Source organism: Salmo salar, chromosome ssa06 (genome assembly GCF_905237065.1).
Source record: "Salmo salar chromosome ssa06, Ssal_v3.1, whole genome shotgun sequence".
Taxonomy (NCBI): domain Eukaryota; kingdom Metazoa; phylum Chordata; class Actinopteri; order Salmoniformes; family Salmonidae; genus Salmo; species Salmo salar.
Genome location: NC_059447.1, coordinates 71956565 through 71981332, shown reverse-complemented (window position 1 = coordinate 71981332; position 24768 = coordinate 71956565). Strand labels below are relative to the sequence as shown.

At 44.1% G+C, this 24768-nt stretch overlaps 1 protein-coding gene across 1 annotated transcript in view; it reads right to left on the bottom strand.

The window, feature by feature from the left end:
* LOC106607986 (uronyl 2-sulfotransferase) overlaps window positions 1-24768 on the bottom strand; it is a 130251-nt gene that overhangs the window by 74275 nt on the left and 31208 nt on the right. The window lies entirely within an intron of this gene.

Here is a 24768-nt window from a genome sequence, read left to right as displayed (position 1 = left end):
CCTTACAGCCTTACAGTACCAGCTCAGTAGAGCCTTACAGCCTTACAGCACCAGCTCAGTAGAGCCTTACAGCCTTACAGTACCAGCTCAGGAGTAGAGCCTTACAGCCTTACAGTACCAGCTCAGTAGAGCCTTACAGCCTTACAGTACCAGCTCAGTAGAGCCTTACAGCCTTACAGTACCAGCTCAGTAGAGCCTTACAGCCTTACAGTACCAGCTCAGTAGAGCCTTACAGCACCAGCTCAGAGCCTTACAGTACCAGCTCAGTAGAGCCTTACAGTACCAGCTCAGTAGAGCCTTACAGCCTTACAGTACCAGCTCAGTGAGCCTAGAGCCTTACAGCACCAGCTCAGTAGAGCCTTACAGCCTTACAGTACCAGCTCAGTAGAGCCTTACAGCCTTACAGCACCAGCTCAGTAGAGCCTTACAGCCTTACAGTACCAGCTCAGTAGAGCCTTACAGCCTTACAGTACCAGCTCAGTAGAGCCTTACAGCCTTACAGTACCAGCTCAGTAGAGCCTTACAGCCTTACAGTACCAGCTCAGGGGAGCCTTGAGCCTTACAGTACCAGCTCAGTAGAGCCTTACAGCCTTACAGTACCAGCTCAGTAGAGCCTTACAGCCTTACAGTACCAGCTCAGGGAGCCTGAGCCTTACAGCACCAGCTCAGTAGAGCCTTACAGCCTTACAGTACCAGCTCAGTGAGCCTTACAGCCTTACAGTACCAGCTCAGTAGAGCCTTACAGCCTTACAGTACCAGCTCAGGGGAGCCTTGCAGCCTTACAGTACCAGCTCAGTAGAGCCTTACAGCCTTACAGTACCAGCTCAGTAGAGCCTTACAGCCTTACAGTACCAGCTCAGTGAGCCTTGCAGCCTTACAGTACCAGCTCAGTAGAGCCTGGAGCCTTACAGCACCAGCTCAGTAGAGCCTTAGCCTCAAGAGCCTTACAGCTTACAGTACCAGCTCAGTAGAGCCTTACAGCCTTACAGTACCAGCTCAGTAGAGCCTTACAGCCTTACAGCACCAGCTCAGTAGAGCCTTACAGCCTTACAGTACCAGCTCAGTAGAGCCTTACAGCCTTACAGCACCAGCTCAGTAGAGCCTTACAGCCTTACAGTACCAGCTCAGTAGAGCCTTACAGCCTTACAGCACCAGCTCAGTAGAGCCTTACAGCCTTACAGTACCAGCTCAGTAGAGCCTTACAGCCTTACAGTACCAGCTCAGGGGAGCCTGGAGCCTTACAGTACCAGCTCAGTAGAGCCTTACAGCCTTACAGTACCAGCTCAGTAGAGCCTTACAGCCTTACAGTACCAGCTCAGGGGAGCCTGGAGCCTTACAGTACCAGCTCAGTAGAGCCTTACAGCCTTACAGTACCAGCTCAGTAGAGCCTTACAGCCTTACAGTACCAGCTCAGTAGAGCCTTACAGCCTTACAGTACCAGCTCAGTAGAGCCTTACAGCTTTACAGTACCAGCTCAGTAGAGCCTTACAGCCTTACAGTACCAGCTCAGTAGAGCCTTACAGCCTTACAGTACCAGCTCAGTAGAGCCTTACAGCCTTACAGTACCAGCTCAGTAGAGCCTTACAGCCTTACAGTACCAGCTCAGGGGAGCCTGGAGCCTTACAGTACCAGCTCAGTAGAGCCTTACAGCCTTACAGTACCAGCTCAGTAGAGCCTTACAGCCTTACAGTACCAGCTCAGGGGAGCCTGGAGCCTTACAGTACCAGCTCAGTAGAGCCTGGAGCCTTACAGCACCAGCTCAGTAGAGCCTGGAGCCTTACAGCACCAGCTCAGTAGAGCCTTACAGCCTTACAGTACCAGCTCAGTAGAGCCTTACAGCCTTACAGTACCAGCTCAGTAGAGCCTTACAGCCTTACAGTACCAGCTCAGTAGAGCCTTACAGCCTTACAGTACCAGCTCAGGGGAGCCTGGAGCCTTACAGCACCAGCTCAGTAGAGCCTTACAGCCTTACAGTACCAGCTCAGGGGAGCCTGGAGCCTTACAGTACCAGCTCAGGGGAGCCTTACAGCCTTACAGTACCAGCTCAGTAGAGCCTTACAGCCTTACAGTAACAGCTCAGGGGAGCCTGGAGCCTTACAGTACCAGCTCAGTAGAGCCTTACAGCCTTACAGTACCAGCTCAGTAGAGCCTTACAGCCTTACAGTACCAGCTCAGGGGAGCCTGGAGCCTTACAGTACCAGCTCAGTAGAGCCTTACAGCCTTACAGTACCAGCTCAGGGGAGCCTGGAGCCTTACAGCACCAGCTCAGTAGAGCCTGGAGCCTTACAGCACCAGCTCAGTAGAGCCTTACAGCCTTACAGTACCAGCTCAGTAGAGCCTTACAGCTTTACAGTACCAGCTCAGTAGAGCCTTACAGTACCAGCTCAGTAGAGCCTGGAGCCTTACAGTACCAGCTCAGTAGAGCCTGGAGCCTTACAGTACCAGCTCAGTAGAGCCTTACAGCTTTACAGTACCAGCTCAGTAGAGCCTTACAGCTTTACAGTACCAGCTCAGTAGAGCCTTACAGCTTTACAGTACCAGCTCAGTAGAGCCTTACAGCACCAGCTCAGTAGAGCCTTACAGCCTTACAGTACCAGCTCAGTAGAGCCTTATAGCCTTACAGTACCACCTCAGTAGAGCCTTACAATACCAGCTCAGTAGAGCCTTACAGCCTTATAGTACCAGCTCAGTTGAGCCTTACAGCACCAGCTCAGTAGAGCCTTACAGCCTTATAGTACCAGCTCAGTAGAGCCTTACAGCCTTACAGTACCAGCTCAGTAGAGCCTTACAGCCTTACAGAACCAGCTCAGTAGAGCCTTACAGCCTTACAGTACCAGCTCAGTAGAGCCTTACAGCCTTATAGTACCAGCTCAGGGGAGCCTTACAGCATTACAGAACCAGCTCAGGGGAGCCTTACAGCCATACAGTACCAGCTCAGTAGAGCCTTACAGTACCAGCTCAGTAGAGCCTTACAGCCTTACAGTACCAGCTCAGGGGAGCCTTACAGCCTTACAGTACCAGCTCAGTAGAGCCTTACAGTACCAGCTCAGTAGAGCCTTACAGCCTTACAGTACCAGCTCAGTAGAGCCTTACAGTACCAGCTCAGTAGAGCCTTACAGTACCAGCTCAGTAGAGCCTTACAGCCTTACAGTACCAGCTCAGTAGAGCCTTACAGCCATACAGTACCAGCTCAGTAGAGCCTTACAGTACCAGCTCAGTTGAGCCTTACAGTACCAGCTCAGTAGAGCCTTACAGTACCAGCTCAGTAGTGGGTTGTCCGCATGCTTCCCTAATGAAACAGTTTGGAAGAGTTTGTGCATATATTATGACAACATTTTGTTCGTTTTTGTTCGTTTTGGACTTTTTCAGCTGGACTTTTTCAGCTGTTCTGGCACACAACATTTTTTCTCAAGGCAAGCTGAAGTCTGTAGCCGAAGTCTACGCCCCTTTGTCGGTGATTGATCAACAGTAGGGATTCTTCAATAAAGTATTTGTTGTCATTCAACGAGAGACGACTCATTTTCATGCACATTTTTCCATTGAGAAGTACTGCACCAAACAGCTTAGTTAGATGTAAAATTGTGCAACTAAGATCTCTGCAAAAAAGTCAAAATGAATGACAGATTTCTTGAGTTATCTTAGATTAATTCTGACTATTTTGAAGAAGTGTATACTGGCTAAGGCGTCTCAAAATGGACAAACAGCAGAATTGCTGCTTTTTTAGTTTTAAAGGAGTATGTGAGCAAACTCGTTTGGTTCAGCCGAACTAAAGCACCTTTAAAAGGAGGGAGGGATGGATAAACTCTTAGAAAAAAAAGGTTCAATCTAGAACCTAAAATAGTTTTTGGGCTGTCACCCCCCCAATCCACAACACACCAAAATGTATATACTTGAATGTATTTTTCCTACTCGCTCTGACTTTGCTGATAGCTACTTAATTGAGGAAAAATGTACTTACTATGACTGTGATATTTGGTTGTCCCACCTAGCTATCTTAAGATTAATGCACTAAGTCGCTCTGGATAAGAGCGTCTGCTAAATGACTAAAATGGAAATGGAAAGTGAGAAGGAGAGGGAGGAAGGGAAAGGGGTGCTAAATCTGTCTCTCAATGTCCATTCGGCCTGGGCCAGGGTTATAAAGCACTCTTTACAGAGGACTGGCGTTGGGGAAACACACTGGGCCTTTTAACTAAGACTGGGCTGGCTAACTCCCCCCTATTGGCTCTCACCACCACCAAGCCCCATACACACACTGATACAGTACACACACACACCCCTACAAACACACACTCTCTTATGCACACCTACACTGGGTACTGTACAAGTGCACACAGTGTACTAACAAACAAACAGCGCACACGTGCCAACACTGTTCATTCATGTAAATAGGAGGTTACAGTGTGAGAGTGAGGAGAACTCCCTAGCCCATAACTGCCTTAAGGAAATATGGCTATGGCTTTTGCTCCAGTCTACACTGTTCATTTCATGTCTCCTCCATGGTCCTTCATGGCCAAAAGCATTCATTTACTATCAATTATAGGGGTTGATAAGGTCAATTGTGTTCATTCATGGTCAACTACAGGGAACGAGTTTTGTTCAGGATCAATCGTTTTCATCAACCGTCAAAGGCGTTCATTCACGGTCAACTGTACTCATTTAAAGTCAACAGCATTAGTTCACGGGTCAATGGGCTGTAATCAGTGTGTCGCATGTCTCAGTGAGGCGTTCATCAGGCTGTCTGGCTGTCAGGCTGGGAGAAATGCTTTTAGCCTTGGCAGGAATCTGATCACTATACTGTAAGAGGATGGCCAAACTGTGTGATGCACTAAATGACAGTGTTAGTGGGAGGAGAGAGGGAGGGTAGTTCAGGGAATCAAAGACTGAAAGAATGAGAGGCGAGAGACAGACAGGAAAAGAAAGAGCTATAAAGAAAACGAAAGAGAACAGATAGGGAGGAGAAGGAAAAGAGAGGACATGTGGAGAGAAAGAGAAAGAAAGAGAGAGAAGAAAGAGAAAATAAGAAATTGAGAGTGTTTCGAGAGGAGAGGGTAAACAATTCATATATTCAGCCCTCTGAGGGACTGCCACCTGTTTTGGGGACAGGGGATCGTCTCCCTCCTTCTCTTTCACACACACCACACACCCAAGTCCTCATTCCAGGGTGAATGCCTTGTGGCTTTCTCAGTGCATGGGAGCATTGCAAGAATTGTTTGGGAAGAGGAACCCAGACACAAGTTTTTCCTGCTCTTCCAACCCCCTCATTTAGCTGTCCGACTGGGATCTTTTACACATATAGTATAAATAGACAGGCAGCAACAGGGGTGAGGAGAGAAAGAGGGAGAAAGAGAGAACAGGAAGGAGAAGAGGTTAGTGAGGTAAAGCATAGTGTTAGCCAGATGGGGATTTTCCACCAATCCTGGTCCGGTCACAGAGTTCACATAACGTCTCTAAAGGGTAAAGGTCGTGAACATTACGTCAGAAAATCATCATCATACTAGTGTTGTATTGTTACAGTTCTATCCTTACTACAATGTTTTCTCACTGTCTACACTTCACCAAGCTATATTTATGCTAAGCTATTCATCAAGCTATTTGTACTATATACTGTATACTAGGGATGCACGATATATCGGTGAACATATTGGAATCGGACGATATTAGCTAAAAATGCCAACATCGGTATTGGCCGATATCTAGTTTAACGCCGATGTGCAAAACCGATGTCAAAGCTGCCGTGCATACCTATATAACGTAGGTACATGACATAATGACGCCACGTAAACTTTTGCGCTACAGGTGCAACACAGCATTCCTAACCTAGCCCACAATGTCTGCTGTGTGGATCGAGCAGTCAACAAGTGGAGCAGTCATTTGAAAGAGTAACAACATTTCAGTGAGACAACTCAAAGTTGAAATCCATTAAAGTCAAGATAATGGGATTCATTACCCCTAACAATCAACCGTTCTCTGTCATGGGTTATGTTGGCTTTCGCCAACTGGTCGAGCACCGGTACACACTACCAAGTGCGCTATTTTTCAGATATTGCCCTACCGGAGTTACACAGTAATAGCGTCACTGCTATTAGCGTCACGACATACATACTATGGAATGCCGTTTGGGTCTTTGCGTGTCAAAAAGGATACAGTAGCACTGTCAAAGCTGTACAAAAAAGTCTGCAAACAAGCAAACACCGGCCACGAACGATGTTTACAATACCGCGTTGGTAATAAAGCATAATTTGTTCAACCGCAACTTCTGGGGTAGCTAACTTTAGCTTGGTACCTAGCTAGCACCAATACAACCAGCCTAAAAACAATGACCAGTAGAAACTGCAGTCATTTTCACTATTCTTAGCAATGATTTAGGAATCCTTGTGAGTAAGTATTAGCTAGGTTGCCACTTGTTGTTCACCTATTGAAATTTAACTTCAGTTCATGAAAAATAAATAGCTAGCCAGCTACTTAACCCTGTTGCCTAAAGCTAAAGTTATAAGCAGCCAGCTAGCTTCATCTGGCTAGTTAAGCTCGACCGGACTGTGTTATGTGTTGTGAAGCCAGCCCCAATAAGAATTAGGCACAGCAGTGGAATTTGCGGTTTGCCTTCAAAATAAAAGTATGTCATTGACAGTGATGCAAATGAATGCAAATAGTAGAATTATGCCACACTCTTATTTTAAATGCTAACCGCAAAGTCCACTATTGTGGCTAATCCTTATTGTGGCTAGCTTCACATAGATGGGTCTGACCACCATTAATCAAATAAGAACTGTCTTATAAATTAGGGTTATTTTAGATGATGACACCTAGCTATCTATAGCTACTGAAACAGATTATGTCGTTTTGCTATGTTTTTGGGGAAGAACATTGTTTGCATCCATGAGCTAGCTAGCTTTTTTTTATGACCAGCACTGTAGGTGCACGAGACAACTTTACCAGCATCATAGTATTCGTATCGATGAATCGTTGTGACATATGAAATACGAGTGATAGTGTAATCAATGTGTAATAACTATGTAAAAAATTTATGAACGTGTTAAATTATTATGTGATGTGCAGTCATATTCAGGTCCTTATTGGTCAACAAACTTATTTGACACGTCAAATAGTGTTATTTGACATGCAAAGATCCAAACGCCGTTCCATAGAAATACTGGTTGAGAATGAAACGACTGAACAAATGAACAATGAAACAGCACAGCAAGTAAGTGAAAGAAATAGGCTTTGATTATGTTTTACTGGTAATGGGGACATACGCAAATGCCAACAAAATAACTTTTTGGCCAGTGTGGTGTGTGTGTGTGTGTGTGTGTGCGTGCGTGCGTGTGTGTGTGTGTGTGTGTGTGTGTGTGACCTTTATTTAACTAGGTAAGTCAGTTAAGAACAAATTCTTATTTACAATGACGGCCTACCCCGGCCAAACCGGACGACGCTGGGCCAATTGTGTGCGCCGCCCTATGGGACTCCCAATCACGGCCGGATGTGATACAGCCTGTATTCGAACCAGGGACTGTAAAGACGCCTCTTGCACTGAGATGCAGTGCCTTAGACCGCTGCGTCCGTGTGTGTGTGTTAACTATTTAACCTCTACAGGATGGGTGTCCCTATAGTGGGACGGTTGAGCTAATGTGCGCTAATGTGATTAGCATGACAGTTGTAAGTAACAGCAAACTTTCCAGGACATAGACATGTCATATATAGGAAGAAAGCTTAAATTATTTTTAATCTAAGTGCACTGTCCAATTTACAGATGCTATTACAGTAAAAGAATACCATGCTATTGTTAGAGGAGAGTGCACAGAAACAAAAAACTTTTATCACGCCAACTGGTTTGATACATTCAACTCTGAAGGTAAATAATGTACTTACATTCAGTAATCTTGCTCTGATTTGTCATCCTGAGGGACCCGGAGATAAAATGTTGCAATGTTTTGTTTGATAAAATCCATTTTTATATTCAAATGTAGGAACTGGGTTCTACAGTTTGAACCCCTGCTGCCTCTGGCTCCACACCCACCCCGCCCGGCCATCTAGATGTGTGAAAGTTAGTGTATTAGCTAATGATCTATCATTTATGACATTCCTGGGAAGTGTAAACTTACATTTTGTTTTACCATATCATTTTTGTATGTTCTCTATAGTTATCTACTTGAAAATGTATCAATTGACTAATTCGACACATTTGGGCAGACTTGATACAAAATATTGTCCAGTATTGCCATGCTTCACTGGATAAATCTGAAACTTTTCCCACACACTGCTGCCATCTAGTGGCCAAAATCTAAATTGCTCCTAAACTGCAATAATGCATTATGGTCTTTCTCTTCCATGTTTTTTTGTTTGTATTATCTTTTATCAGATGTAATGTGTTATATTGTCCTACATTAATTTCACATTTCCACAAATTTCAAAGTGTTTCCGTTCAAATGGTATCAAGAATATGCATATCCTTGCTTGCTTGCCATTTTAGGTGAAAATATAAAAAAAGGGTACGATCCTTAAGGGGTAAGTTGACAGGGTAAGTTAAGCCACCTACAAATGTCTGTACTGAATGAAATATTACCACTACCTTTTTAAAACCATGTCTACCTTTATTTCCCAAACACAATTCAACTCCATCACTTCTTTGTCTTTTAATCATTTTAACACTTTTAACATACTGTAGGCCCTGTTGTTACCTCATATCCCAGTGATAATGCCTTACATTACACCTGGGAAGAAAACACTTCAATTTGCTCAACTTGCCATTGGCTCAACCATTGGCTCACTTCCCGCCACACAGGCAGTCATGAGTCATGGCCACAGTAAAATGCTATGTGACCGTTGAGTCACGGTAATCTCCACTTATGCACTCTGGACATGTGTTAATAGTACTGAACTCGCTATTGATTATCAGGTCCTAATGGCCTAGTACTCAGGGCTCTATTGTCCCTCCATCATGTTCTAATGGCCTGGTACTCAGGGCTCTATTGTCCCTCCATCAGGTCCTAATGGCCTTGTATTTAGGGCTCTATTGTCCCTCCATCAGGTCCTAATGGCCTGGTAATCAGGGCTCTATTGTCCCTCCATCAGGAAGCTAATGGCCTGGTACTCAGGGCTCTATTGTCCCTCCATCAGGTCCTAATGGCCTGGTACTCAGGGTTCTATTGTCCCTCCATCAGGACGCCAATGGCCTGGTATTCAGGGCTCTATTGTCCCTCCATCAGGTCCTAATGGCCTGGTACTCAGGGTTCTATTGTTCCTCCATCAGGACGCCAATGGCCTGGTATTCAGGGCTCTATTGTCCCTCCATCAGGTCCTAATGGCCTGGTACTCAGGGCTCTATTGTCCCTCCATCAGGACACTAATGGTCTGGTACTCAGGGCTCTATTGTCCCTCCATCAGGTCCTAATGGCCTGGTACTCAGGGCTTTATTGTCCCTCTAACTACTCTGACATGAATGCAAATGCAATAGAAAATGACATCAAACACTTATCATCAAAACAGTATTGTGCACTTAAAACTCACCTCACTGTGATTGATCAATTTGAAGAAAGAAGTTCAACAACAGGTTGAAACAGTGTAAAACATGTAGTGGTGGATGTTGTTTCAAAGCCTAACACAATGAAATGGACAGTGCTTTCTAAGGTGATGATTATTTCAAAACACCCTTATGCATAGGCCTATATATGAGCCCAACCCAGGAAAAAACTCGGAATTAAAATACTGTTTGTGCCGTAATACAATACATAGCCTACTGCATATTACACAAGGCAGAAAAACATACAAAAATACAGACTTAAGATATCTTTGGTATATAATTGGTCTAGCCTAAATTAAACAAATTCAGAGTTGGCCTACAATTATAGTGAATTTGTATTGGATTTCTGAATAGGCTAATAATAGGGCACGTTTTATATTTTCATAATTAATAGGCTGACACGTTACCTTCAGCTACATAATATCTCACCACTGTGCGTGTCCATCTCCTCCCCTCTCTCCTTCATTCCTTTCTCCAGAGAGAGGGGATGTCAACAGTTTAATTAAATATGTTTCATTGTGAAAACATGCTACTATCAATGTTCCCAAACAGATTTCACTTGGTTTTCAAAATGAAGCACTAGGTAGCTGCAGGAACAGGGTTGGGGAGCCCATGGCATACAGAGTTTGGGCAGAATATTACCTGTCACGCAGCGAAATAACCGGAGTAGCCTTCCAGACATGAGCGAAACAAACCAGTGGGAAAGTCGCCACCATTTGCTATTCGAGTGCATACAGATTACATGTCTTTTCCTCTTGCCCCGGTTCGTGCCCATTTGATAATGGTCCATTCTACATAGATTTTTTTTTAAACATATTAGTAAAGACAAGATTAAATTGAGAATCATCACTTGATGAGAGAACAGTGTGTGCAGCCTGAGACAAGGAACAGAGCGCAACCTTTTGCAACTTTCTCAAATCATCAATAGCCTATAGTCACTCCATGCAGCCATATATCTTTGATTTCTAAGGCATTCTATGTGTAAGGAAGTCTGTGTGTAGCTGGTGTATAGGAGTTAGGTGCAGGACAGCAGATATGAGTAAATAAAACGTATTTTACTCAAAATATAATAAATGCAATACAAAAACAGAGCCCACAATAACGGACCTTCCTACATAGAAACAATCACTCACAAACAAACATGGGGGAACAGAGGGTTAAACAATGCACAGGTAATTGGGGGATTGAAACCAGGTGTGTAAGACAAAGACAAAACAAATGGAAAATGAAAAGTGGATCGGCGATGGCTAGAAGGCCGGTGACCGGCTGTCTTTTGCATGACAATAACCGGCAGACAAACTCCATAACTGACACAGCCCTACCCATGGCCATCGGCTCAACTTAGCCAAAGGCATTATATTGACTATATTTTCCCACACAGCTACACGGATGCACTTTCATGCTAGGTTTAGGACCTCATATTGAAACTTGTAGAGACCCCAACTGATGTATAGAACAATCTTTAAATTATCTACTAAGGTTTAGATCAGGGGTTGGAACTGAAATTATTTTCCAATCGTTTAGTTGTAGACAAAATCGTAATTTTTTTCATTCCCTTCCACTGTTCCGACCAGCAAAATAAAGTTCTGAACTGGCTCGAACCCCAAAAAAGTACTGGATTATTTTGTTCTTCCTGTTCCTTTTAAAATCTCTGAAATCAAATGTTTTTCTTACATTTGCTAGACATTAAATGTCTTCACCAATGAGTGCGGTTAGAGCAGCTGTAACGTAGACGCTGGGAGTCAGGAAGCAGGTACAGTTGGAGAGTTTAATAAAGAAAACGATATACCAGAGTCAGTAACACCTGATGGGACATAACAACAGAGTGCTATATATATGGGGAGTAATCAGGAAGGTGATAGAGTCCAGGTGTGTGTAGTGATGGGTTGCCAGGACCGGTGGTTAGTAGACCAGCGACGTTGAGCGCCGGAGAAGGGGAGCGGTGTTAGACGTGACAGCAGCTTGTGACTGAAATTTTGCGGCTGTGGAGAGCTAAAGAGGGTGGAGGAGGAGGATTGGCTTGAAGCACTGGACATCTTGTTATGACATGCCTTACCTGAATTAAGCCCACAGCATTATACCAATGGAGGAGTGGCTTCTATGGAGGAACTTTGAATGTCTTTGAACTTCTGAGAGTTGGCTTAGTGTTGGACCAGAGCTAGCTAGCTAACAAGCTTGTGTGTGCAGAGCAGCACCGGAATTAAAAACACGTCTGGTATATGTAACTAGCATTGAAAAGGTGAATTCATTAAAAATCTCTCCCTAATTTCTAAGTAACGTTTGTAACGTCCGTAGGCTACAGCTTCGGAAGGGGATGGGCAGGTTGCCTATACACTCACACAAACTGGCAAAGGTTTTCAGCTGGCAGGTAGACACTGGATTACGTTTCTGAGTGACAGAGTGAGGGCTTTGCATAGGCGCCTTGTTGCGTTTTTTTGTGTGTGTGGGGGGGGGGGGTGCCAGGAATGTTAAAGAACAATATTAACCGGTTCACATGCTTTTAAAATAACGGTTCTGTTCCGGAACATTTCATTATTTTCCGTTTTTGCGATTCTGTTCCTTGAACTGGTTTAGATACAAGCATCCCTCTAACACAATAAATTAATTGGACTTGATGAAAATCAGTTTTTTGGACCTAATTTGCCTACCACTTTTTCCATGTGGTTTCTTCCTTCACAGACTCCATGAAATGATGACATCTTCCTAAATATTTAGTCAAATGATTCATTTAGTGTAACGTTTCCTAGAAACAAGGGTGGCTTAACTTACCCCACTCTCCCCTACAGCTTTATTACAGTGAACTCTCACTCGCTCTAGGGACTAAATAAGGTAAAGAATGATTAAACAGCTCCATAGTGAGCTCTCTCTATACTATATCTCAGCTATATCTCTACTATATATATACTATACTATACTATATATATACTATATATACTCTCTACTATATATATATATATATATATATGTCACGCCCTGACCTTAGAGAGCCTTTTTTATTCTCTATTTGGTTAGGTCAGGGTGTGACTTGGGTGGGCATATCTATGTTTCTATTTCTTTGTTGGCCTAGTATGGTTCCCAATCAGAAGCAGCTGTTTATCGTTGTCTCTGATTGGGGATCATACTTAGGCAGCTGTTTTCCCACCTGTGTTTGTGGGTAATTATTATTTTCGGTAAGTGTTTGTGTGCGCCACATTTGATTTCTGTTTACCTGGTTTTTGTAAAAGGTTTCACTTCCATTAAAGATGTGGAATTACATGCACGCTGCGCCTTGGCTCATTTATGACAGGGAGTATGAAGACAATGATCGTGACAATATCTCTACTATATATATATATATATATATATATCTCTATATATATCTCTCTACTATAACTGTCCATTTGGTGTCTGGTATCATGTGTAACAATGAACTGCGGTTGGTCTCTCCCAGGCAGAGCAGTAACACTAACATGAAGTAGGTCTCTATTGTTTATGAGAGGAGTCACCACTCCACTCAGCAGTATTGGGTCTGTTTGTTCTCCCCAGAGTGTAGTCCCTCAATAGACACATACATTAAAAGCTACATCATGTCCTCTTTCCTCCCTCCAGTTGAGACAAGACATCCACCATACATTCGCACCAACAGAAGGCCATAAAACTAGCTATGACAGCTCATACACAACTGAAACAAACAGCAAATAGTCACAAGCTTGATGTAATCATTGCGTGCTAGGAAAATGGGACCAAATACTAAATGTTTGACTACTTTAATACACACACACACATATATATATATATATACTTTTGGTCCCCTAAAATGGGGGGATATGTAAAAAAAGTCCTGTAATCTCTAAACGGTCCACTGATATGGTTGAAAAACCCCTCAAATTGAAGCTGACAGTCTGTAACCTCATAGTCACTGTATCATTTAACATCCAACGTGCTGGATGTGTCACTGTCCCAATACTTTTGAAGCTCAATTTATATGCGCTTACGCACGCACGCACGCACGCACGCACGCACGCACGCACGCACGCACGCACACACACACACACACACACACACACACACACACACACACACACACACACACACACAGAGCATGCTAAGGTTTGAGAGTAGCAGTTCCAGACAATGGTTTTGTAATCCTGTGGCTGGGTGTGTGATGGAACAGCATGTAGTGATTAGCTGCTCTCCAGCTGGCCCATACACAGAGCCAAGGCAACCAGCGTGTGTACGTGTGTGTGTGTGTGTATGTGCACATGTCTGCAAATAACAGTGCACTTGTGTGAAATGAAATGCTATCCTGTTGTATGGTGTGTGTGTGTGTGTGTGTGTGTGTGTGTGTGTGTGTGTGTGTGTGTGTGTGTGTGTGTGTGTGTGTGTGTGTGTGTGTGTGTGTGTGTGTGTGTGTGTGTGTGTGTGTGTGTGTGTGTGTGTGTGAAACATCAGAGTGGTCAGTGGTTAACAGTGTACTCTGAGTGACTGAATGACCAGTCCTATACAGGGTACATATCTGCTCCAGAGGTACTGCACTGTCCAGGAAATACTTCACATGGAACACATTAACACACACTGCCAAGAGAGGAAACAAGAGAAAGGAGAAAAGGAGGGGGAGAGAGACAGGGTCACAGAGGGAAAGATACGGATATAGTGAGAGAACGACAAAAATGGGACAGAGAAGTAAATGGAGACAGAGTAAGAAACCTTACTGAAACTTGACCAAATCAACGGATGATAATTCACATGAATAATTTGGACAATTTGTTGTGGAGTGATAAATGTATTTACAGGCGAGAGCTGTCCAGCTGGCACCAGAGCCAGTGCTAGTCCCAAGGCCAGCCCACACATGCATGCAGGACTGTAGGGTACTGATGTGGACTGACTGTAGTGTACTGATGTGGACTGACTGACTGTAGTGTACTGATGTGGACTAACTGACTGTAGTGTACTGATGTGGACTGACTGACTGTAGGGTACTGATGTGGACTGACTGTAGTGTACTGATGTGGACTAACTGACTGTAGTGTACTGATGTGGACTAACTGACTGTAGTGTACTGATGTGGACTGACTGACTGTAGTGTACTGATGTGGACTAACTGACTGTAGTGTACTGATGTGGACTAACTGACTGTAGTGTACTGATGTGGACTAACTGACTGCAGTGTACTGATGTGGACTGACTGTAGTGTACTGATGTGGACTAACTGACTGTAGTGTACTGATGTGGACTAACTGACTGTAGTGTACTGATGTGGACTGACTGTAGTGTACTGATGTGGACTGACTGTAGTGTACTGATGTGGACTAACTGACTGTAGTGTACTGATGTGGACTGACTGTAGTGTACTGATGTGGACTAACTGACTGTAGTGTACTGATGTGGACTGACTGTAGTGTACTGATGTGGACTGACTGTAGTGTACTGATGTGGACTAACTGGCTGTAGTGTACTGATGTGGACTAACTGACTGTAGTGTACTGATGTGGACTGACTGTAGTGTACTGATGTGGACTGACTGTAGTGTACTGATGTGGACTAACTGACTGTAGTGTACTGATGTGGACTGACTGTAGTGTACTGATGTGGACTGACTGTAGTGTACTGATGTGGACTGACTGTAGTGTACTGATGTGGACTAACTGACTGTAGTGTACTGATGTGGACTGACTGTAGTGTACTGATGTGGACTAACTGACTGTAGTGTACTGATGTGGACTGACTGTAGTGTACTGATGTGGACTAACTGGCTGTAGTGTACTGATGTGGACTAACTGACTGTAGTGTACTGATGTGGACTGACTGTAGTGTACTGATGTGGACTAACTGACTGTAGTGTACTGATGTGGACTAACTGACTGTAGTGTACTGATGTGGACTAACTGACTGTAGTGTACTGATGTGGACTGACTGTAGTGTACTGATGTGGACTAACTGACTGTAGTGTACTGATGTGGACTAACTGACTGTAGTGTACTGATGTGGACTAACTGACTATAGTGTACTGATGTGGACTAACTGGCTGTAGTGTACTGATGTGGACTAACTGACTGTAGTGTACTGATGTGGACTAACTGACTGTAGTGTACTGATGTGGACTGACTGACTGTAGTGTACTGATGTGGACTGACTGTAGTGTACTGATGTGGACTAACTGACTGTAGTGGACTGACTGTAGTGTACTGATGTGGACTAACTGACTGTAGTGTACTGATGTGGACTAACTGACTGTAGTGTACTGATGTGGACTGACTGTAGTGTACTGATGTGGACTAACTGACTGTAGTGTACTGATGTGGACTGACTGTAGTGTACTGATGTGGACTGACTGTAGTGTACTGATGTGGACTAACTGGCTGTAGTGTACTGATGTGGACTAACTGACTGTAGTGTACTGATGTGGACTGACTGTAGTGTACTGATGTGGACTGACTGTAGTGTACTGATGTGGACTAACTGACTGTAGTGTACTGATGTGGACTGACTGTAGTGTACTGATGTGGACTGACTGTAGTGTACTGATGTGGACTAACTGACTGTAGTGTACTGATGTGGACTGACTGTAGTGTACTGATGTGGACTAACTGACTGTAGTGTACTGATGTGGACTGACTGTAGTGTACTGATGTGGACTGACTGTAGTGTACTGATGTGGACTAACTGGCTGTAGTGTACTGATGTGGACTAACTGACTGTAGTGTACTGATGTGGACTGACTGTAGTGTACTGATGTGGACTAACTGACTGTAGTGTACTGATGTGGACTAACTGACTGTAGTGTACTGATGTGGACTAACTGACTGTAGTGTACTGATGTGGACTGACTGTAGTGTACTGATGTGGACTAACTGACTGTAGTGTACTGATGTGGACTAACTGACTGTAGTGTACTGATGTGGACTAACTGACTATAGTGTACTGATGTGGACTAACTGGCTGTAGTGTACTGATGTGGACTAACTGACTGTAGTGTACTGATGTGGACTAACTGACTGTAGTGTACTGATGTGGACTAACTGACTGTAGTGTACTGATGTGGACTGACTGTAGTGTACTGATGTGGACTAACTGGCTGTAGTGTACTGATGTGGACTAACTGACTGTAGTGTACTGATGTGGACTGACTGACTGTAGTGTACTGATGTGGACTGACTGTAGTGTACTGATGTGGACTAACTGACTGTAGTGTACTGATGTGGACTGACTGACTGTAGTGTACTGATGTGGACTGACTGTAGTGTACTGATGTGGACTGACTGACTGTAGTGTACTGATGTGGACTGACTGTAGTGTACTGATGTGGACTAACTGACTGTAGTGTACTGATGTGGACTAACTGACTGTAGTGTACTGATGTGGACTGACTGTAGTGTACTGATGTGGACTAACTGGCTGTAGTGTACTGATGTGGACTAACTGACTGTAGTGTACTGATGTGGACTAACTGACTATAGTGTACTGATGTGGACTAACTGGCTGTAGTGTACTGATGTGGACTAACTGACTGTAGTGTACTGATGTGGACTAACTGACTGTAGTGTACTGATGTGGACTGACTGTAGTGTACTGATGTGGACTAACTGGCTGTAGTGTACTGATGTGGACTAACTGACTGTAGTGTACTGATGTGGACTAACTGACTGTAGTGTACTGATGTGGACTGACTGTAGTGTACTGATGTGGACTGACTGTAGTGTACTGATGTGGACTAACTGACTGTAGTGTACTGATGTGGACTAACTGACTGTAGTGTACTGATGTGGACTGACTGACTGTAGTGTACTGATGTGGACTAACTGACTGTAGTGTACTGATGTGGACTACCTGGCTGTAGTGTACTGATGTGGACTAACTGTAGTGTACTGATGTGGACTAACTGACTGCAGTGTACTGATGTGGACTAACTGACTATAGTGTACTGATGTGGACTAACTGTGGTGTAGTGTACTTATGTGGACTAACTGACTGTTGTGTACTGATGTGGACTGACTGACTGTAGTGTACTGATGTGGACTAACTGGCTGTATTGTACTGATGTGGACTAACTGACTGTAGTGTACTGATGTGGACTGACTGACTGTAGTGCACTGATGTGGACTGACTGTAGTGTACTGATGTGGACTGACTGTAGTGTACTGATGTGGACTAACTGACTGTAGTGTACTGATGTGGACTGACTGACTGTAGTGTACTGATGTGGGCTGACTGACTGTAGTGTACTGATGTGGACTGACTGACTGTAGTGTACTGATGTGGACTAACTGACTGTAGTGTACTGATGTGGACTGACTGACTGTAGTGTACTGATGTGGACTAACTGACTGTAGTGTACTGATGTGGACTACCTGGCTGTAGTGTACTGATGTGGACTAACTGTAGTGTACTGATGTGGACTAACTGACTGTAGTGTACTGATGTGGACTAACTGACTATAGTGTACTGATGTGGACTAACTGTGGTGTAGTGTACTGATGTGGACTAACTGACTGTAGTGTACTGATGTGGACTGACTGACTGTAGTGTACTGATGTGGACTAACTGGCTGTAGTGTACTGATGTGGACTAACTGACTGTAGTGTACTGATGTGGACTGACTGACTGTAGTGCACTGATGTGGACTGACTGTAGTGTACTGATGTGGACTAACTGACTGTAGTGTACTGATGTGGACTGACTGACTGTAGTGTACTGATGTGGACTGACTGTAGTGTACTGATGTGGACTAACTGACTGTAGTGTACTGATGTGGACTAACTGACTGTAGTGTACTGATGTGGACTGACTGTAGTGTACTGATGTGGACTAACTGACTGTAGTGTACTGATGTGGACTAACTGACTGTAGTGTACTGATGTGGACTAACTGACTGTAGTGTACTGATGTGGACTGACTGTAGTGTACTGATGTGGACTAACTGACTGTAGTGTACTGATGTGGACTAACTGACTGTAGTGTACTGATGTGGACTAACTGACTATAGTGTACTGATGTGGACTAACTGGCTGTAGTGTACTGATGTGGACTAACTGACTGTAGTGTACTGATGTGGACTAACTGACTGTAGTGTACTGATGTGGACTGACTGTAGTGTACTGATGTGGACTGACTGTAGTGTACTGATGTGGACTGACTGTAGTGTACTGATGTGGACTAACTGACTGTAGTGTACTGATGTGGACTGACTGTAGTGTACTGATGTGGACTAACTGACTGTAGTGTACTGATGTGGACTGACTGTAGTGTACTGATGTGGACTAACTGGCTGTAGTGTACTGATGTGGACTAACTGACTGTAGTGTACTGATGTGGACTAACTGACTGTAGTGTACTGATGTGGACTAACTGACTGTAGTGTACTGATGTGGACTAACTGACTGTAGTGTACTGATGTGGACTAACTGACTGTAGTGTACTGATGTGGACTGACTGTAGTGTACTGATGTGGACTAACTGACTGTAGTGTACTGATGTGGACTAACTGACTGTAGTGTACTGATGTGGACTAACTGACTATAGTGTACTGATGTGGACTAACTGGCTGTAGTGTACTGATGTGGACTAACTGACTGTAGTGTACTGATGTGGACTAACTGACTGTAGTGTACTGATGTGGACTGACTGACTGTAGTGTACTGATGTGGACTGACTGTAGTGTACTGATGTGGACTAACTGACTGTAGTGGACTGACTGTAGTGTACTGATGTGGACTAACTGACTGTAGTGTACTGATGTGGACTAACTGACTGTAGTGTACTGATGTGGACTGACTGTAGTGTACTGATGTGGACTAACTGACTGTAGTGTACTGATGTGGACTGACTGTAGTGTACTGATGTGGACTGACTGTAGTGTACTGATGTGGACTAACTGGCTGTAGTGTACTGATGTGGACTAACTGACTGTAGTGTACTGATGTGGACTGACTGTAGTGTACTGATGTGGACTGACTGTAGTGTACTGATGTGGACTAACTGACTGTAGTGTACTGATGTGGACTGACTGTAGTGTACTGATGTGGACTGACTGTAGTGTACTGATGTGGACTAACTGACTGTAGTGTACTGATGTGGACTGACTGTAGTGTACTGATGTGGACTAACTGACTGTAGTGTACTGATGTGGACTGACTGTAGTGTACTGATGTGGACTGACTGTAGTGTACTGATGTGGACTAACTGGCTGTAGTGTACTGATGTGGACTAACTGACTGTAGTGTACTGATGTGGACTGACTGTAGTGTACTGATGTGGACTAACTGACTGTAGTGTACTGATGTGGACTAACTGACTGTAGTGTACTGATGTGGACTAACTGACTGTAGTGTACTGATGTGGACTGACTGTAGTGTACTGATGTGGACTAACTGACTGTAGTGTACTGATGTGGACTAACTGACTGTAGTGTACTGATGTGGACTAACTGACTATAGTGTACTGATGTGGACTAACTGGCTGTAGTGTACTGATGTGGACTAACTGACTGTAGTGTACTGATGTGGACTAACTGACTGTAGTGTACTGATGTGGACTAACTGACTGTAGTGTACTGATGTGGACTGACTGTAGTGTACTGATGTGGACTAACTGGCTGTAGTGTACTGATGTGGACTAACTGACTGTAGTGTACTGATGTGGACTGACTGACTGTAGTGTACTGATGTGGACTGACTGTAGTGTACTGATGTGGACTAACTGACTGTAGTGTACTTATGTGGACTGACTGACTGTAGTGTACTGATGTGGACTGACTGTAGTGTACTGATGTGGACTGACTGACTGTAGTGTACTGATGTGGACTGACTGTAGTGTACTGATGTGGACTAACTGACTGTAGTGTACTGATGTGGACTAACTGACTGTAGTGTACTGATGTGGACTGACTGTAGTGTACTGATGTGGACTAACTGGCTGTAGTGTACTGATGTGGACTAACTGACTGTAGTGTACTGATGTGGACTAACTGACTATAGTGTACTGATGTGGACTAACTGGCTGTAGTGTACTGATGTGGACTAACTGATTGTAGTGTACTGATGTGGACTAACTGACTGTAGTGTACTGATGTGGACTGACTGTAGTGTACTGATGTGGACTAACTGGCTGTAGTGTACTGATGTGGACTAACTGACTGTAGTGTACTGATGTGGACTAACTGACTGTAGTGTACTGATGTGGACTGACTGTAGTGTACTGATGTGGACTAACTGGCTGTAGTGTACTGATGTGGACTAACTGACTGTAGTGTACTGATGTGGACTGACTGTAGTGTACTGATGTGGACTAACTGACTGTAGTGTACTGATGTGGACTAACTGACTGTAGTGTACTGATGTGGACTAACTGACTGTAGTGTACTGATGTGGACTGACTGTAGTGTACTGATGTGGACTAACTGACTGTAGTGTACTGATGTGGACTAACTGACTGTAGTGTACTGATGTGGACTAACTGACTATAGTGTACTGATGTGGACTAACTGGCTGTAGTGTACTGATGTGGACTAACTGACTGTAGTGTACTGATGTGGACTAACTGACTGTAGTGTACTGATGTGGACTGACTGACTGTAGTGTACTGATGTGGACTGACTGTAGTGTACTGATGTGGACTAACTGACTGTAGTGGACTGACTGTAGTGTACTGATGTGGACTAACTGACTGTAGTGTACTGATGTGGACTAACTGACTGTAGTGTACTGATGTGGACTGACTGTAGTGTACTGATGTGGACTAACTGACTGTAGTGTACTGATGTGGACTGACTGTAGTGTACTGATGTGGACTAACTGGCTGTAGTGTACTGATGTGGACTAACTGACTGTAGTGTACTGATGTGGACTGACTGTAGTGTACTGATGTGGACTGACTGTAGTGTACTGATGTGGACTAACTGACTGTAGTGTACTGATGTGGACTGACTGTAGTGTACTGATGTGGACTGACTGTAGTGTACTGATGTGGACTAACTGACTGTAGTGTACTGATGTGGACTGACTGTAGTGTACTGATGTGGACTAACTGACTGTAGTGTACTGATGTGGACTCGGTATGTGGACTGACTGTAGTGTACTGATGTGGACTAACTGGCTGTAGTGTACTGATGTGGACTAACTGACTGTAGTGTACTGATGTGGACTGACTGTAGTGTACTGATGTGGACTAACTGACTGTAGTGTACTGATGTGGACTAACTGACTGTAGTGTACTGATGTGGACTAACTGACTGTAGTGTACTGATGTGGACTGACTGTAGTGTACTGATGTGGACTAACTGACTGTAGTGTACTGATGTGGACTAACTGACTGTAGTGTACTGATGTGGACTAACTGACTATAGTGTACTGATGTGGACTAACTGGCTGTAGTGTACTGATGTGGACTAACTGACTGTAGTGTACTGATGTGGACTAACTGACTGTAGTGTACTGATGTGGACTAACTGACTGTAGTGTACTGATGTGGACTGACTGTAGTGTACTGATGTGGACTAACTGGCTGTAGTGTACTGATGTGGACTAACTGACTGTAGTGTACTGATGTGGACTGACTGACTGTAGTGTACTGATGTGGACTGACTGTAGTGTACTGATGTGGACTAACTGACTGTAGTGTACTTATGTGGACTGACTGACTGTAGTGTACTGATGTGGACTGACTGTAGTGTACTGATGTGGACTGACTGACTGTAGTGTACTGATGTGGACTGACTGTAGTGTACTGATGTGGACTAACTGACTGTAGTGTACTGATGTGGACTAACTGACTGTAGTGTACTGATGTGGACTGACTGTAGTGTACTGATGTGGACTAACTGGCTGTAGTGTACTGATGTGGACTAACTGACTGTAGTGTACTGATGTGGACTAACTGACTATAGTGTACTGATGTGGACTAACTGGCTGTAGTGTACTGATGTGGACTAACTGACTGTAGTGTACTGATGTGGACTAACTGACTGTAGTGTACTGATGTGGACTGACTGTAGTGTACTGATGTGGACTAACTGGCTGTAGTGTACTGATGTGGACTAACTGACTGTAGTGTACTGATGTGGACTAACTGACTGTAGTGTACTGATGTGGACTGACTGTAGTGTACTGATGTGGACTGACTGTAGTGTACTGATGTGGACTAACTGACTGTAGTGTACTGATGTGGACTAACTGACTGTAGTGTACTGATGTGGACTGACTGACTGTAGTGTACTGATGTGGACTAACTGACTGTAGTGTACTGATGTGGACTACCTGGCTGTAGTGTACTGATGTGGACTAACTGTAGTGTACTGATGTGGACTAACTGACTGCAGTGTACTGATGTGGACTAACTGACTATAGTGTACTGATGTGGACTAACTGTGGTGTAGTGTACTTATGTGGACTAACTGACTGTTGTGTACTGATGTGGATTGACTGACTGTAGTGTACTGATGTGGACTAACTGGCTGTATTGTACTGATGTGGACTAACTGACTGTAGTGTACTGATGTGGACTGACTGACTGTAGTGCACTGATGTGGACTGACTGTAGTGTACTGATGTGGACTGACTGTAGTGTACTGATGTGGACTAACTGACTGTAGTGTACTGATGTGGACTGACTGACTGTAGTGTACTGATGTGGACTGACTGACTGTAGTGTACTGATGTGGACTAACTGACTGTAGTGTACTGATGTGGACTACCTGGCTGTAGTGTACTGATGTGGACTAACTGTAGTGTACTGATGTGGACTAACTGACTGTAGTGTACTGATGTGGACTAACTGACTATAGTGTACTGATGTGGACTAACTGTGGTGTAGTGTACTGATGTGGACTAACTGACTGTAGTGTACTGATGTGGACTGACTGACTGTAGTGTACTGATGTGGACTAACTGGCTGTAGTGTACTGATGTGGACTAACTGACTGTAGTGTACTGATGTGGACTGACTGACTGTAGTGCACTGATGTGGACTGACTGTAGTGTACTGATGTGGACTAACTGACTGTAGTGTACTGATGTGGACTGACTGACTTTAGTGTACTGATGTGGACTGACTGACTGTAGTGTACTGATGTGGACTGACTGTAGTGTACTGATGTGGACTAACTGACTGTAGTGTACTGATGTGGACTAACTGACTGTAGTGTACTGATGTGGACTGACTGTAGTGTACTGATGTGGACTAACTGGCTGTAGTGTACTGATGTGGACTAACTGACTGTAGTGTACTGATGTGGACTAACTGACTATAGTGTACTGATGTGGACTAACTGGCTGTAGTGTACTGATGTGGACTAACTGACTGTAGTGTACTGATGTGGACTGCCTGTAGTGTACTGATGTGGACTGACTGTAGTGTACTGATGTGGACTAACTGACTGTAGTGTACTGATGTGGACTAACTGACTGTAGTGTACTGATGTGGACTGACTGACTGTAGTGTACTGATGTGGACTAACTGACTGTAGTGTACTGATGTGGACTACCTGACTGTAGTGTACTGATGTGGACTAACTGTAGTGTACTGATGTGGACTGACTGACTGTAGTGTACTGATGTTGACTGACTGTAGTGTACTGATGTGGACTAACTGTGGTGTACTGATGTGGACTGACTGACTGTAGTGTACTGATGTGGACTGACTGTAGTGTACTGATGTGGACTGACTGACTGTAGTGTACTGATGTGGACTAACTGACTGTAGTGTACTGATGTGGACTAACTGACTGTAGTGTACTGATGTGGACTAACTGACTGTAGTGTACTGATGTGGACTGACTGTAGTGTACTGATGTGGACTGACTGACTGTAGTGTACTGATGTGGACTAACTGACTGTAGTGTACTGATGTGGACTAACTGACTGTAGTGTACTGATGTGGACTAACTGACTGTAGTGTACTGATGTGGACTAACTGACTGTAGTGTACTGATGTGGACTGACTGACTGTAGTAGTTCTGGGCCAGGCCAGTGGAAAGGCTACACAACCTGGGTCAGGGCCAGTAAACCAGGCCAGATAAATCTTGATGACTTTTCAAGGGCCGTAGCAATGGTGGTGGAGTATGTGTTTGTGTGTGCCCGTGTGAGATGACCTTTGACCTCTCGTTCGGTTTCTATAGCACATATTTCTCCCTCACCGAGTGCGAAACCAATTGGCCCAATTCAACTGAAAAGCAGCATTCATTCCTATTTTCCCTGTAATCTTATGTAATGCAATTGGTGTGGGGTGTTTTTTAACAGATTAGGGTAGAAGTTGCACTTAAACACTGATACAGGGTCAGA